The 18,177-nt window shown below is 33.4% G+C and overlaps 1 protein-coding gene across 11 annotated transcripts in view; it reads right to left on the bottom strand.

Annotated features, from left to right (window-relative positions):
* Positions 1–18,177, bottom strand: part of TANC2 (tetratricopeptide repeat, ankyrin repeat and coiled-coil containing 2) — a 283,842-nt gene that overhangs the window by 157,373 nt on the left and 108,292 nt on the right. For 2 of the 11 annotated variants that reach the window (XM_033089684.1, XM_033089685.1), the window contains exon 1: positions 13,627–14,135. The exons of the other annotated variants lie outside the window; for them this stretch is intronic. The gene's annotated coding sequence lies outside the window, so the exon portion shown is untranslated. Of the gene's footprint in view, positions 1–13,626; positions 14,136–18,177 lie in introns of those variants that run through there. 11 annotated transcript variants of the gene reach the window in all.

The raw sequence follows: 18,177 nt of genomic DNA, 5'->3' as shown, positions 1-18,177 counted from the left end.
GACAAAGCTAAGTGCCATGAAAAAAGTACAAAACAGGGGCTATAAGGCTTAAAAAAGAGAAAAATATACTTCAGAATATCTCTTGACTCAGTACAAATTCAATAAATGTTAATTTTCTATTAAAACCACAATTACAAGGTTATTTTAAAAAGCTAGTTTTCAAAAAGATTTTTATTAAAATATAGCTAACATACAATTAAGCTGGTTTGGGAGAATTACTAATCTTGCTAATTTATCTTTTTTTAAAAAAATTTCAGTTAAGAATTTTATGGTTTTTAACAGTTGAAAAGTTACTAGGGAAAAATATACTCAGCTTATGCTTTTAAAAAGTTGAAAAAGAGCAAACTAAACATAAAATCAAGCAGAAAATGGAAATAAAGATCAGAGCAGAATGCAATAGCAAATTAAATTTAAAAATTAAAGACAGCAATGAAAGCAGAATTTAATTCTTTAAAAAGATGAACAAAACTGAAAAATCTTAAACTAGACTGACAAAGAAAAACAGCAAAGACACAAATTACCAAACTTACTCATAAAAGAGGAGACATCATTATCAACTCTCCAGAACTGAAAAGCATTATAAGGGAATGTTATGAACAACTTTATGTCAACAAATTAAGACAGCTTAGATAAAAGAGACAAATTCCCAGAAAGACACAAATGATCAAAACTGATTCATTAAGAAACGGAAAATCTAAATAGACCCAGAGCATGCAAGGAAACTGAATTAGGAATTAAACATCTTCCCATAAAGAAATGCCCAGTCCCAGGTGGCATCACTGGGGAATTCTATCAAATATTTAAAAAAGAAACAATAGCACTCCTTTACAAACTCTATCAGAAAATTAGGGGAGAACTTCAGACAACACACCAATATAAGTGCAGTTACCTAAATACTCTGCTCACGACAACACAGGATGGATAGGACACAGAGAATTAAATCAAGAGTTTACCCTGGTGAACTATAGTTTGGTGCATTGCACTGCTTCTCAAACTTCATTCATTGGTATAGCATCCTCATGATTTTTGCCACACTTTCTTAATATAAACATATTTTTCACCTAATGTTTCCTTTAAATTTTGTTTTTATTTAAATAAATTTACTTTAAAAGAAACTTTACATTACTAGTAAAATTGGAAAATCAGTATCACATAACTACATCAATTCTAGCTAACTACCTTCATATGGTTCTGAAGATAAACTCTTCTTTGTTAAAAAGGAGGATTAGCTACGTAGTATAAGCACCACATTAAAATTTTCTTAACATATTCATAAGGATTGAAAGAGAAAAGGGAATAACACTGTAGTCACTCCATTAGTCAGAAAAGGCTAGACTATGCTGTCATAACAACCTTCAAAATCTCAGTGGCTTAACACAACAATGGTCTATTCTAGTTCACTCAGCAAGGCTGGGCAACTCTCCAGGACAGCTGTCCTACAAGCAGGAGCACGGCAATAAGGGCTGCTTCAATTTTGTATCTCCACTATCCCAACATGAGCCCTCTGTGATTTTCGTCCCGGAGGAAAACAGACTATAGAGTCACCTAGTTTCCCCCCCTATCCTTTCTCTCAGGGATCACATTATCAAGCTGTCAATTGTCCAGGGTCTGAAAACAGTTTCTAGTGGGAGGGCAAGTCCAGCATTGGTTACTCCATCATAGTGGGAAGAAGAGGTATCGCATGGCGTCTTAATTTGCCTTTTCCAGATGTTTATTATTCACAACATGGCTGACAAAAGGCAGAACCTTTGTCTTATGTACTGCTGTAGCCTTAGTAATGCTTATAACAGTGTGGGGTACAGAGGAAGTACTATTATTTGTTAAATGAATTAATTAGCTATTTACGTTTATCAATATATTTTTGGAGGTACAAAAAATCTGTTTATGTTTTTCATACATTTAGTGATTAAGACTGAAGAGAACTGGTGATTCTACGCCATATCCAAGGTAACTCATGAGTAAGTTTGTTCCTCCCACATAAGTTCTAATTTTATGCAATTATGTTGTACTGCACAAAAGGATATACTAGACACACTAATATATAGATAGACCATACAAGCAATAAATTTGGAGACAACATGGTACTCCAAAAAACAGTTACTCCAAAAAATGATTGTAATAACTTATAGGACATTCATATAAGGTATTACTTGAATGGAATTTTGAATAAATTAAATAGAAATTCTCATTTCAAGAAGAAATTGAGATTCAAATCTTTGTTTACTCATATATGTTATTACAAAGAAAAAGGAAAGTTATTGTAGTGTACAACTCACTGTCAACGTCATCTCTTTACAGCAGTGAATGGCAAAACACAGTATGTGAGATAAAATAAGGCAGTGTAGATTTCAATTACCTATTTTTATATCTTTGCAGATACAAATCAATAATCTGAGTTCAGAAAAGCCTTTTAAATATGCTAACGCAATACTCAAATGTCAATTAGTTTAATGGCATTAGGTTTCATTTCCATACATCTGAGAAGCACTAGGTTGTTGATAATATAAAAAGGAGTTCAAATTTCAAAATTTTGGATACATTGGCTTACGTGTGATTACTAGTTTATTGATATAAATAATTCCATATATTTGTCAGGCCAACTTCTGAGTTTTAAAGTAGCTATGTAATATAATAACATTTAAATTTAAAATATTACCTAAACATGCTTCATCACAGAAAAATTGGAAAATACAAGAAGCAAATATAACGCAATTAAAAATGATCACAATCCTACCTGTTAAAATTTCAGAGCATATGGCCTTTCCTATTATTTTATATAAAGTATTAATCCCAACAAAAGCAGCTAAAAATGACTGATGACTTCTCTTTTTTAATATACAGCTTTTGAAAGGAATACATAAGAACCTAAAAGTGGCAGTGAATTCACTTTGTAACATTTTACATGAAGCCGAAGTATGATGCCCGAGAAAGACTATATCACTAATATGAACCTGACTATTAGCCACAGTTTTTTCCTCTAAATGACCCTCACCTCCTCAAAATATAAAATGGCTCAAACAAATCTTATGTATGTAACTTATGTACATACTTATATATGTAATTTATGAAATAATACAGAGCAGACATGCAGTATGATTGTAAGGAATGAAGCTAGATGTACTTGTAAATGTTCTAAAAATTAGTTAATGTCGAATATAATATAATATAATACAATATAATACCGGGTCTTATATTAATTTTTGTTCCAAAAGATGCATTAGAGCTGACTGTCCAGATCTTATTTTCAGGGAAACATGGTACATAACAAAGTAAAGAGGAATGGAAACAAACAAAAATAAATCTCAAATTTAATAGTTTATAAATTTTTCTTATGATTTCTATCATTTTAATAATGTACCTCACTGGATATATGGTAAAGAGAAAACATGTAAAGCATGGAAAAAATCAATGGTAAGGAAAAGAACAGTGAAGTCAGAGTTTCTATAAAATTTATCGCTAAAACTTTTACAATGCCTAAATATTTCTAAGAGTAGGAACAAATAACTTCCGACAAAGTGTCAGTATTTATGAAAGACAAAAATCTCAAAATCCTACTGGGGAGATTCTGCTTCTGTACAGCCAAGTATGCTTCTCTATCAGATGGCTCCTCACAGATAACAACTATAAACTCTAGACAGAATATAAAAAACAACTACCTCAAGGCCCTGGAGATTGAACGCAATAGAGTCTAGAGAGCTGACAATTGCAAGAAAAGACCAGATTGGGATGAGTTCCCCAACACCCCCTCCCCCCCTTTTTTTGGCTTTTGGCCTACAAGCAGATCAGTCAGCTCAACTTGGGGTCATTAAAACTATAAGAGAAAACCTACAGTGTTTGTAGTCTGACGTAACAGAATGACAGAGGTGGTGGCAATAACAGTCACTGAAAAGTGAGGAGAGGAGGATTTGCAAAAAAGAGAGAGAACTACAGGAGGTAGCCCAGATTCTGTGTATAAAAACTCCGCTCAAATTTCTGGCTGATTCCTGAACCATGCCTAGGGAAGATTGGCAAACAATAAAACAAGTGAATTGAACTAATGCCTAAGAGACAGTTTTCCATTGAGTCCAACCAAGTTAATTGCCTGCTAACAGAAAAATACTAACATTCTTGAAGGAATATGAGAAAATCCAGAGTATCCACCAAATAAAATGTCCGGGATATAATACAAAATGACTCAATACACGAAGAAACAGGAAAATGTAACCCATTATCAAGAGAAAAGATGGAGACCAACCCTGAAACACTCCAGATATTGTAATTAGCAGATGAGTAATTTAGAGCAGTTATTATAACTATTTTCAGTGAGGTAAACGGATATGTTCTCTTAATTAAAAAATGGGAGGAAATCTCAACAGAGAAATAGAAGCTATAAAAAAGATTCAAATGGAAATTCTAAAACTGAAAAACATCATTGCTGAAATTAAGTCAGTGAATGCATTTAACAGCATATTTAAATGTTTAAACATGACAATTTAAATGACAGATATACATACATACATATATGCACATACATATATAGTATACAGTAAGTTGAAAATAGTTTAAAATGACAGACGAGTCAGTGAATTTGAAAATAGATGAATGAAGACTACAGAGAACAAAGATAAAAGAAAAAACAAAAAACAAACCTCAGGACCTGTGAGATGATATTCAAAGGTCTACTATACAGAGGGTGCAAAAAAATGTATACACATTTTAAGAAAGGAAGAAACTGTATTAAAATTGTAATAATATATAGCGACAACAAAAGATGAACACAAGTCATGTGTATACATTTTTTTTGGTATCCCCGATATACGCAATTATAGTCTCAGAAGAAGAGAAAAGGGAAAGAAAAAAAATACATATTTGAAAAAATAATGGCTAATTTCTGGAATCTGTAAAAGACAAATTTTCATAATCAAGAAACCCAGAAACCCTATGCAGGATAAATATAAACAGGACCACATTAGGCCTGTCACACTCAAACTGCTCAAAATCAATGAAAAAGAGAAAATCTTGAAAGAGCCAGAAGAAAATATACAGGGGGTGCCAAAAGAAACCAAAAACATTTTAAGAGGTATCATCTAAACTGTATTACTTTTCAAAGTTGAATTGAATTATGGTAGCAATGTGTAGTATGACGTTCACTCAAAAGATGGCATTAATCAAATGAATGCTAGCCTTACCAGATGACAGGCAGGACAAATAAAATGGCAGAAGCATGGTTATCGTTGGAGGAGCGCAAGACCATTTTGAAGTGGTTTTTGAAATTTGAGAACGTTGTCGAAATACAATGACAATGGAGGCGTGAGCATACAACAGAACTTCCAACTTAACACCCCTTGACTTGTATCTATGGGGGACTTTAAAGGATGTGGTGTTATGTAGAAAACCGGCTACACTGGTGGTACTTCGCGAAGAAATTGAAAACGGTATGTGCAGCGATACAAGTGGACACTTTGGTCAGCATCGCTCAAGCAGTAGCTTGCCATAATCAGAAGTGTCCGGATGCTGATGGTAACCACTGTGAGCACCTCTTGTAATTGCATAAGTCAAATGTGACTTGTATTCATCTTTTGTTATCAGTATGTATTATTACAATTTTAATACAGTTTTCCTTCCTTAAAATGTGTATACATTTTTTTGGCACTCCCTGTATTACATACAATTTGGATGATGTCTAACTTCTCATCTGAAACTATGTAGGGCAGGGGTGCTAACATTTTACTATGTGGAAATCAAGAATACTGTCTTATACCTGATGGAACAAAAAACATAGAAATAGAAATTATAGTATTTATGGCTATAACCAATAAAACCAAAAACAGTGACATAATTATGTCAGGAAAAAAGGTGGGAGCAGTACAAATAAGCTTAATGTTTCTTTAGATATATTTAAATCAATAAATTTCAGTAGAAGTATAATAATTTAGAGATATGGAGTTAACCAAAAGAAAAAATAGCTGGAAGTGTTTAAGTGATTGTCCGCCAAAGAAGTGGAATTAAGAATGAGAAAAGATGAGACTGCAAATTGCAATTTTTCATTTCAAGCCCTTCTGTACAATTTGATTTAAAAAAAAAAAATCACACACACACACACACACACACACACACACACACACTTCATTGAAATAAACAAATACATAAAACTATTAGGGAACTAATGCTTCTCCCATTTTAAAATTCTGAAACCAGTAAGTATTTATTAATTTTAACATGCAAGACATTATGATAGGCACCAAAACCTGCTTTTTCTCTTCCTCAATATCTAGGCCTTTACATGACCTATAAAGAGCTGTCAACAAGACAGCTGGATTTACTAGTAATAGTTGGGAACTCTTCAGCGAGTTCTGAGTTCTTGATACCAGCATATGGATGTTATTTTAAAGTCATGGGAATGTATTAGGTCACCTAAAGACAGAATGAGCAGAGATCTGCTAATACCCTATTCTTCTCAAGTAACTAGACTTCCTTTTACGACTTGGTTAGATCTAGCCCCAACTTGCTATCCATGCATATTCTGTCCCTATCCAGTTCTGCTACAGTAAATGGATCATGCTGGGTTTTCACCCCAAAATATTATAAAGAATAGTCCCCCAAATCGCTCTCCTATGCAATAAATTATTGTAGCTTAGGCTTTGAAATTCTGAATAGTCCACGATTCCAAACTGCTGAATTTTTCACATATTCATAAAACACAACTAGTTTCTCTTCAGATTATCATGTATTTTGTTTTATTTCCTCTTCTCTCACTAGCAAATTTCTTAAGTTTCTTATTCATTAATTGATGTAAATTTTCATATCTGTCTATAATGCTTTCATAGTAGTCAAAAGTTTATCTTGAAGAGCCTCCAAGAACCCATCTTCCAGATTCCCCATTAATGTAAAATATCATGAAATTAAACTCTATAATTAAAAAAACTGATAATTTATTTGAGAGGGCTAATGTGTATATTTTTAAAATATTTTGGAGAAAAATAACTTATTGATCAAATTTATTGTCAACATTATGTAAAAACACATAATTAAAATACAAGTTTATTGTAATCATCGACTTACACATCTCAAAATATGGACGGTAAATATCTAAGAATCCTCTCTATATCATAAGTCAAGGTTGGTAAACTTGGCTTGCAGGCCAAATTTGGCCCTCTGCGTGTATTTTTTATGACCTGTGAGCTAAGAATGGCTTTTACATTTTTAAATAGTTACATTTTAAATGGTTAAATACCTACCTAATATCCTTGTGAGTTTGCCTGTTAACCTGCAAATCATGAAATTATTTACTATCTCGTCATTTAAGAAAAATATTATAAGGAATAATCTTTGCTGATCTCTGTCATAAATGGTCAGTCTAGTTTGAAGGTGACTGTTAATAATAAATATTACTAGAAAGTCAACTTTGTTTTATTCTAAGTTATTCAACTGGCAGCACAGTCTGTATTGCTAGGTGTACTAAAATGGAGTATTTTTTTTAAAAATTGTATTCATCTGGATAACTGAAAAAAAATTTAGGGTACAGAGAGAATGAAAAAGATAGAAAAATAAACATTTCGTTTTTAATCAATCTTAACTTTTTTTTAGCTTCTAATGTTTAGTTCTCTTCGTTTCCTTCACAGGAGGAGGAATAAAATCAGCTACGCTGATAACAGGCTATTATGAGGAGTTCACCAAGAAAGAACTGCCAAGGTTTCAGCTTTAGAAGGCTTATTAGAGTCTAATAAATGGTGGTGGTAATGTCATCTACGTCTCCACTACTCCTATGGGAATACTCATATGTCTGTTTCTTTTCTGTGGGAAGTCTGGGCAACCCAACTATTCCTCACCAATTCTAAAATAAAACAGGCTCAAGCAATTAAAAACACTGCAGTTTCTTTCTAAAAGTCTATCTTACAGCCAACTTGATGTGTAACCATGGCCAGACTAATTTGTTTGCTGTCCCAAAAACTTTATATCCAGTCTGTTCAACTACAGAGAGAACAGCCAGGCAGCCTAACACATGTAAGATAGCCATTCTGTTATAGATATAGTACAAAGGTACCCACTGCCTGGGAAAAAGAGTTCCCTTTGCAACTGATCTCAAAAGCAAGTAAGTAGTGTGTAATTCTACTTGAAGCACTATAGTGAAAATACCTTCCTCAGAGTCTGTGTTATCTAGCCAAGGGAATCTCGAACTTCAGCATGCAGCAGGATCACTTAGAGGGCTTGTTAAAGCACAGATTGGTGGGCCCCACTCTCAGAGTTTCTGATACAGTAGTTTTGGCGTGAGCTAAATCACATTGCTAAATAATTTAATACTTATATTTCTAACAAATGCTAAAATGGAAAAGCCCACAATGCACACTGAATGTATAACTTTACTATAATTCTAAGCATCTCATCATATGATAATAGTATGACAATATATTTATTATTATTACTTAATGGAAAGGAGTTCTTTTAAATGAAACAAAGAAGGGGCAATTATACACTTACCAATTGTTTTAGTTTGAATATGAAACCAGTTTCCACTGGAAGTAATATAAATTCACACTGAAATACTCTTGAACATGAATAATTACTGTATCAATGCTACAAGGGAAGTCAACACCACACCCACTTCTGTTGACAGCGGGATGTTTTCTAAATCCAAACATGCTTTAACCCTCCTGTTCAGAGCTTTAACCACTTTCTGCTCATGTTAAACACTCAACCTAATAAGTAAAGGTAAAAACAGTTTCCCTCTCACCAAAGGAAAAATTGGAAAAGTAAAGAAAGATACAGAAAAAGATAAATAGGGTCTTGCATTTGCCAATGAGTGAAATCATCATCAATTATTACTGAATACTGACTAGTGGCTGTTGTAAGCATTTTACCTATTTTATAGAAGAGGAAACAAACACAGAGAAGTTATATAACATAACCAATATCACAAAGTAGCAGGCTCTGAACTACTATACCTTTATCACAGGTGTTAATGTAAGAGGCATCGTGCCTAGCTTCAGCTGTGTTAAAATTATAAAGAGAAATTTATTGGAGTGATGATGTTAAATGGAGAGAAACCTAATCTTCAAAAGTCTTGAGGAGTCCTGTATGTGACTATAAATTACAGACACCAAAAAGACAGCTAGAATTCTGAAAAGCATTATTTGGCTGTGAACTTCTCATACTTCCTTCTCCCACCTCCATTCCCATCTGTTTTACGACCCCGTCTCTCTTTCTCCTCTTTAAAGAAACAGAATACAATTATTTGCCTAATGTGGACCACTGGAGCTAAGAGTTTGGACTACGGTTCAGGAAAGCAAAAAGCAGAAACAATCACATAAGAACAATAGATTCATGGCCCTGTGTGAATTTGTATTCATGATGTCTATGCAAACTTGAAATATTCAATGTGAATGTTTGATTAAATATTCTTTAAATCCCTCTCAAACCTCAGGTTCCGTAATAGTTATCTACCTTGGTACTCCCAGTATCTTTCAGACTGCTCCTTATTAATCTCACCTGTCTTCCTATAGGTTTTTCCATTCCTAAAGGTTTTCTTTTTGACCCGAGAGAGCAGTAGACACTGAAGTTAGAGAAAGACCTAAGTTGGAATCCTCATCTCTTATGCCTAAATTGCTTAATGATTAACCTGATTAGATCTTGTTTTCTTCATCTACAAGACTGGGGCCATAATAATTCAAACTGCTACCAAAAAGATCAAATGAGTTCAAGTCAAAATGCCTGGTAAATGCTAACGAATATTCATTCCCCACTTTTTCTGCTTATTTGTTCTATTCTCATTCTTAACAATTTTTACCTACTCTTCAAGTTTTAACTACTCTGTATGTATCTAACATCCAGTTTCATATTTTTAAATCTTACTTCCTTTTAAAGTGTTGAAACCACAATTCCACTGTAATATCCTCCTATCGTCTTGAACTCAATGTGCCTCATTTTCTCAAAACTATCTGTCCTACTCTCTGTTCCTATTAATGAGGCCATCAATTCCCATTCTAAAAACCATGGAATCATCTTCCACCTTCCTGGATTCTGTGATTGGTTGGTCACCAATTTGCTTCTGCCTCAAAATCTTTTTCCTCCTGGTACCTTTTCCACTGCAACCATCTCAGCTGACCATTGGCCCAGAAGCCTCCTCAATCCAGTCCCTGTTTTCTCTTCCACAGCAGCCTTCGTGCTCCAGACAAACTGATGTATTTACCATTTGAATGCATCCTGTCCTCTTGCTTCAAGGTTTTACTCGTCACCTTATTTACCATTTCACTTTCTGATCCACATAGTAAATATCATCTTTTCTCTCATTAAAAAATACATCATCTGTAATTTTTTTTTAATTAAAGTTTACTGGGGACATCATCTATAATTTTTAACCCACACTAGAAATCTGTTTCACAAAGTCCCACCCAAGAATAAGAATCAATAAACACACAGAGAAGTGAGTTTCCCCAAAAAAATAAATAAATAAATAAATAAATAAATACTACCCTTTAATATATTAAACCACAATTTACCTGGGGAATTTGAGTAAAATATAACTTTTCCATTACCTTATGGAGTGCCAAGATGATTGCTGTCATACTTTGTTTTGCATTTATCCATTCTTCTTTCCTTCTAAATGACATAGCTTCCTCTAGTCACTTATTTCCCTAAGTGTGCTCCTTGGAACACTTGTTGCACATGATTTTGTAAGAGTTGTGTAAGGAAAATAAGGGTCTGTTGTCAAATAAATTTTAGATATGCTAGATTAAACAGTTAAATAGGTTCCTTTATTGTAGGACTTCTCACAGCTTTAAAAATGCTAACTTCCTAGTTCCTTCATCATCATTCTTTTTTATTTATGACATGAAAGCATTCCTTTCTCATCCCACTACAGCTTGACTCAGCTCCAGACTACGATACACTCTTTTGAACTGGGTAAGCCTTTTACCTTTAATTAGATTCATTTTTCATATATGCCTCTCATTCTCAATCTATTTCTCTAGAGAAATATACATTTCTTTTATTTCAGGATCTTTATTTCCTAAAAATGATACCCAGACCAAGAGATCTAAGTACTGTATCTTAAACTTGGGAATTCACACAGATAGGTAGTAGTATATGCAAATTTGTAAGAGAAAATGTGGCATATTTTCCTGAAGAGGTTTACTTAAAGATTTTCATTGGAAAAGATTTTTATGATAAAAAAAATACAGAATGCAGACTATTTTAAAAGAAAAAATATAAGACTTTCAAAAAATTTCCAGGTTTGTGTTTGGATGCCTCTTGAGGCTATCTCCCACACCCCTCTGGTATGTATTCAAATTCCTCAGTCCTAAAGATACTCCCAAGGAAAGTCCAAGAACCACTGAAGTAGGCCAATGGAGAGGAAACGTAGAGAATTATTACTTAGAGAATGTTTCCTTTGTGATAAGTACTATACTAGACACTTTACATATATTATCGTCTTAATGCCTACAATGACACTACAATAGGGCATTATTTCATTAATTTCACAGATGAGAAACTTCGGAGAGGTTAACAGGAACTAAGCTGCAAAGCTTACAAGTGGTTAAAATGTTTACTACAGAATGCTGGGTCGACAAATAAGACACATTTATCATAGAAATATTATGACTGATTCCCATGAGAAAAAAACAAGTAGAAATCACTCTTAAAGTAATTTACCACGAGGTGAGGCTTTCAGTCTTAGTGTAGATCCTGATAAAAATGAGGCACCTATTTCCTAATAAAAGCTTAGTAAGCAGTATCAACCAAGTTTTAGATATGCAGAAGTGTTATTAGGATGACATGTTTTAGTTAATGGAAACGAGGGAAGAAAGTAAAGCCTTTTACATTTGTAAATTTTATGTATTATTTATTCACTAGCACATTTCTTCCAAAATAAAAGCAATGCCTACTGTGAACTAAGATTTTACCCAGTTGTCTATTATATGAATAATATTGAAAAGACTTCCAAGGATTTCAGAGAGTAAATCTGAAGATGTCGAAGTATTTTGAAATTGAGGGGTTAAATTGTAAGTCCAAAACATGAAGCTTATTTTGTTCACAGAACACTACCAGTTAAATCTGCAACTTGAATCTTTACATGTGGAAATAAACCAGATGGTCCTTCCTTTAAGAAAACTTAGTACAGTATATGATACACAGATTCACCAAATCAATTTAGTGCAGAATCTCTCAAAATGGGGATCTTCATTAGTGGATTTTAAATTAGACAAATTACAAACAAACAAATATGTTTATATACAACCTTTCAGGAATATATCCATTGGTCAAAGCCCCCAAAATAAAAAATATCACAGGATGTGCTCCAAGGACGATTACTGTAAAATGAATAAATGTACTATTAAAAAAATAACCTTTATTTAAAAGTGCTCAAACCTATCTTTGTTACCATTAATAAGAATTATGGTTTCAGAGGTAATGGAAAACAAAATCATTTGTATGTATACATTTGTGAGGATAGACTACTCATAAAAAAGTGTTAACTTACAATGGACATTATTAAATATACATAAATTTTAAAATTCATATTTTCTTGCATGGCAATGGTTAAAATGTGAATATTCAAGTTATTTAATCTACTACATGCTTTCAAATAAAAATAAAATCTTTTCATTAATAGCAGATAATGGAAAGTATAAGTGATTAGTACTTCAGATATTGGGCAAAGTCATATGTACACATCAATAAGCAAAAATCTCAAGAACAGAAAGAATGTAAGTCAAAATGCAATGATAACAAAATCTCCTCCCCAATTTTGTAAATTAAAGGAACCAGTTATGCCCCTAAAGTATATCTTCTCTGAAAAAAATGCATTTAAGGACAATTTAGTAAGATAAATAACTGAAAGAATGAGCCCAGATGAAACGCCTTTTTCTTTTGTGAGGTGGCTGAAGATCAGTCTAATATTCTAATTTTGAAAAACTAAGTTCCTACTTTTAGTACATTTCTATGGTTAGCTGCAGAACTAAAAAGAGAAATTAAAAGCCAGAAAATGGACACAAGTCTTTTGAGAAAATTCTATGAATTCTGTTTATCTTAAATTGATAATTACTAAATGATCTAAAAATACAAGAAAGGATTTCTAATTTATCTTTCTCAACTAGGAAAACACAACAGCTGGGAAAACAAAAATCAACATAACTAGCAAATAATGTCAAGTTAAAAAAAAATCTATTAAAATTATGCAAGAACACTCAACTTGTAAGGACTCCAGTTAATGCAATAAAGATCTGATGTATTAAAAAAGCATGCTTACAAAATTCTAGGTTTCCATACAATTATTTTTTTTAAATGTACTTTACTTATAAGGATATTGCAGTAGGAAGCAGAAATCTATTCTGGAATCACAGTCTAACAAAAAAAGCAATCTGACCTTCACATTTATATTAAAAAAATGAGTTGACAGCTTTCTTCACATTGAAATATTTTTAAAAACATGAAACTATTTTAAAAGATTCATATATACACACACATATAAAGTAAAAGAATACACAATTAAAAATTAAATAAATGTGCCTAAAGACATTCTTTAATGGCTTCCCTGAAAACTAAGTGTCAAATTCTCCTAGGTTGCATTTCTTTTTCTACAAAGCTCAAAGTAGGCCTTATAGCTCAGAAATCCATGTAACACACAAATACTCTACTCATCATACTCACAGGCGTTAGTTTTTCTTCCACATCAGTCAATATTATATAGTATTTTCTCCTGAAAACCTGAAAGGCTTCTTCTTATTCACTGATCCTGTTGTTATCAGATCTGACACATCAGCAATGATCCACACTTAATCTTCAACGGTCTCTTCACACTGCCCAGAACTTACTGTACGTTACAGGTGATACTTCTTACAGCAAATGCTGATTATGGTCCCAAAGCACAAGTGATGCTCCCAAAGGATCTTAGAACCCCTAACAACATCACCTGCTTCGTTTTGTCTCCAGAGATGCAATGTGGTATTTGTTTTGAACAGCTAATGATTTCAAGTCAGATTACATGGACGAGTTCTTTTCCTTAGATTGCCTGACATAAGCTTATTTATCCTTTCAGAATACTGCAGCAAATATAGACTGTATGAATCCCTCAGGCAAAGAAATATTTTTATATAATTTTTCTCTGTGGCGCAGTTTAGTTTAGCCTTCTGTTAGAGCAAATTGCTGGAAGAACTGGTTCTGAGGTTTCCAATGGCGCAGCGTTAACAGAGTGAATGATTCACGGATGTTCTTAACATTCAGGAGTTACACGGAAGGCTAGCAATGCAGCCCAGGTCCAGAGCTGATGAATGGTGCAGTGCTGCTGTTGTCATAGCAACCGAGAAGGGGTGGGGGAAGCAGCACCATATAAGGAGCTGTGACGAGGATTCTGGGAACGATTTATATTAAAAAACTGTAAGCTCCTCATGCCTTAAAGCTATAAACTTCTCTCTTACTGATTCCTCCCCAGATTTTTCTCTTCCAAATTCCTAAATCAGAGCTGTGTGAATGAACACAGATTGCAAAATACAGTAACTGAGTAGTCACTAACAAAAACCCTGCATATTAAGGTAACTAAAAAGATTAATAATACTTTAGCAAGCTATTATGTACCTGCATTATCGTCATAATTTATTGGATTAAATGGTAAAATTAGACAGTGATAAGTAAGAAACTGTCTAGAATGTAAGATAGCAGAAAATTTATTTTTAAATACTTAGAGATATTAAACACCTGATTAAATGCCTTTCATTCAGATGGTAGCATCAGATACCAAAACTGCATGCAGAACCATCAATGACTGACTAATATAGTAGCAATGGTGTCCACTTCAAAGAGAGACATACTACCTCTGGTATTCCTTCTAGATGCAGACAGGTTGAAGACAGTAACTTCCCTGAAAATGCGCATAGCCTTCACTCATGATCAACGCTCATACCTTGTGTTATTCACAGAGTTACCTTTCCATCCTAAGTTTCTGGAGGCCCTTCCCCACTGGGCTTGGAGAACCTTTCTGTTGTCATAGTTTCTCCTAACCTCCCAGGAATCCAGAAGAGTACCTTCCCTTCCAGTGGACAGCAGGATAGCTTCAAAAAAGAATCATGGGAGAAAGGAAAGCTAAGGAAAGTGTTAATGCATGGATTTAGCAGTGATAGTGGTACTCTCTCTGCAGTATTCTAGGCATGACTCTGAACTGTCTTGTACAGAAAAAAAATTTTCAGTAGGCTTCTGAAGCATGATGAATACCACTGGTGCTATTTATCTATTTAGACAGGGAAGTTCTACATGGAACTGTTCAGTATCATATCAATGTATGTTTCTTTCCTCTCACCATGTATTTAATACAATACTCCGATACAAAGTAAAGCAAAACAATTAGGTTAATTTATCACATTGTTCTCTTATGGGATAGCACTGTCACTATACTAATAATTCTGGCATAATTATGTATTTGTTAGTCATAGGTTTATGATATATTAATCTCCATATGATGATAACCTCTATAAAATGTGAATAAAAAGGACTGCAATGTCATAGGAAGAATATGCACTCGACTAGTCTTCTGACTGTATTTGTAATAACGGCTCACTTGCTTACTAGATATAACCCTAGGTAAATCACTTAATTCCAACCCTCAAATTCATCATCAGTAAACTACGGGTAATAACATATTTTCTACTTTCTAAGGCAATTGTGGAAATAAAATAAAATAATGTAAAGGCTTGAAATTCTAAAATTTTATGTTATTTAAAAAATACCTACATAAGCAAAATAGCAACGATTAAAAGGGGAAATGAATTTCAATATAACTCAACAGATGGAACATGGCTGGAAAGAGTAAATATTTTTTCAAGCTACTTTTTATGTTTGATTGACTATTTGGACTCATCGCACTGCACGTATTTGTTGCAAGGAGCTATTTCATGTTCCAATGTAGTAAACAGATGCTATGGACTAGTGTTAAAGACCTATTTAACACAATTATGTAAAAGTAATTCTACCTCACCATAACTTATAAATGTCTTTTAAAAATGATAACTAGGAGACAAAGAAGTATAAGCAATTTCTAAAGAACATGTAAAGTGTGAAATTTGTTTCAAATGATCTTTTTATTTCATCTAACTAGAAAACTGTCAGGCAAACCTAAAAATAAGCATTTATGTTAAATATGAAAATTCCATGGACAGCACAACTCAGTTCTCTATTTCCTTGAGAGTGTAATCTCTTCTATCTAGTAAACTTTTTAAATCAAATATTGTCTTGCTCCAGTGGTTATTTCTGAGGGAAATTCTCTTTAGTTGCGACTTTTAGAATACCAGTAACTCAGTCCCTTAAAAAAAAAAGAGGGCAAGTTCACCTCTTCCCCAGGTCAAGTTCAACTTATCCATGCATTAGAGAGATTCTAGAAGAATTCTGTAAAACATACAAACTTGGACATTTTTTTCCACTGGCTTACATTTTCATGCTGCTTATGCTCTGTACAAGCTGACTGGGATGACACATGGCTAAGGTACTTTAAAATACAAAGTATATAGGTTTGGTTTTGTTTTTGTTTTTGAAAAGTTGGGTTGAACTTAAGATGTGGGAAGAGAGAGATTTAAGGGGCTAAACTATTCCCCTGGCCACTAATTTTTAACTGACTTATGATTAACTTAGGTAAACCATTCTAAAACTTACAGAGTTTTATACTATTTTTATTTTCATTCTTTTTCCAATGTTTCCCCTTTATAAGCTTTCTCTAAGGAGTAATTATCAGGGCTAACCTCTACAGTGCTTAAAGGTAGGGTAATACTAAGGAGGAGGTGAATATATGAAATCACTGTTCTCACAAAAGTAAGAAAGGGTCAATATAAGCTTTGGCCAGATTTCTAATGTGGGATTTTTCCTTTCCTAGGAATTGTTACTGCTCCAAATCAAGACTTCAATTTGCAACAATAATAACTAATAGAGAAGAGAAAAAGATATATATTCTTAAATAAGAATTCATCTTGTGGTCAATAAAAGAGTAGGATAAATTGGAAGGGTTGGACATACTGAGAAGCAGTATTTCTGTTTAATGAATGATATTTAAGGGATTTCTGAGGATAAATGAAAATTATCCTAACCCCTGAATAAAATTTCCCCAAATGTGTGATGCCACCTCTAAATTATAATCTCAACATTTGAAAAAGATCATTTAGCTGGCAAGTGGCTCTTCAAGAATCTGTACTGCTAACATAAAAGGGGATACTGAGCTACAAAATAGATACATCTCCTTTCTCCCACTTAAATCATTAAAAAAATCTGAATTTATGAAGTTCCCTAAATGATACAGATGTATATATAACTTAACTTTGTAAAATAATCAGTTTCAGAAGCCAGAATTATACACTTTCATCGAAAAGGAGGGAAAACATGGTGATTCAACCAAGTCCGGTATACACAAGAGCACTACTCATTATGATGTCTAAACAAGAGAGAGATCATTCATACACTTAGATGATTCCAACATGGCCATATTTCTTTTTCTTTTTTAAATGCAGCCAATGACATGAAAGAATGAATGACAATGAAATGATGTATTTAAAATAAAAATGTCCTTTGGAACACTCTGCCCTCTGGTGTTTAAAATGCTCACCAGTGAGGGAGTAGTCTGTCATGCCACATATTTATTACTTTTATGGGATGAATATGTCAATTAATTTGGGCACATAATTTTCTATAGAGAGGAAAAAATACGGTTTAACATTATAATAAGTTCTATTATCATGACAAGAATGTATATTCAGTGCTAAGCATTATATAATCCCATACTATAATTTACTTCCTGTTTAGAGAGTCACTCAGAGGATTTCTTCTGAATCATGGATACTTACTTATTTGCCTTTCATGATGCTTTGTGAATGAGAAGTATTTCTGATGACCAATATTTAGTCTTTATATTCAACACCTGACACACTGTGAACTGCTCACATTCCATAGCAGGTGGGCAGATAAGCAAGTAGGGAAGACAGGGTCTAAAAATAAACTTCCTAGGAACTGTGACATAAAAATCATGGTGAGTTTTCCGGGAAAGGTCAAAGAAGAAGAAAGGACAAAGAAGGATTTTTTTCTGTAACCTTCATGGTATTTACCACGTTTAAAAGTAATATCTGACTCTTAGAACCACCACATTCTAGCCAAAAGGGATTTAGGGGTCCAGAACAGGCCTCCCAAAAATGTGCCACTTTGGCATGTGGATTATTTTAAGCGGAAGGCAAC

The sequence above is a fragment of the Rhinolophus ferrumequinum genome, chromosome 21, assembly GCF_004115265.2.
Source record: "Rhinolophus ferrumequinum isolate MPI-CBG mRhiFer1 chromosome 21, mRhiFer1_v1.p, whole genome shotgun sequence".
NCBI lineage: Eukaryota > Metazoa > Chordata > Mammalia > Chiroptera > Rhinolophidae > Rhinolophus > Rhinolophus ferrumequinum.
The sequence above is the reverse complement of the archived record's forward strand: the minus strand, read 5'-3'. Positions and strand labels throughout refer to the sequence as shown.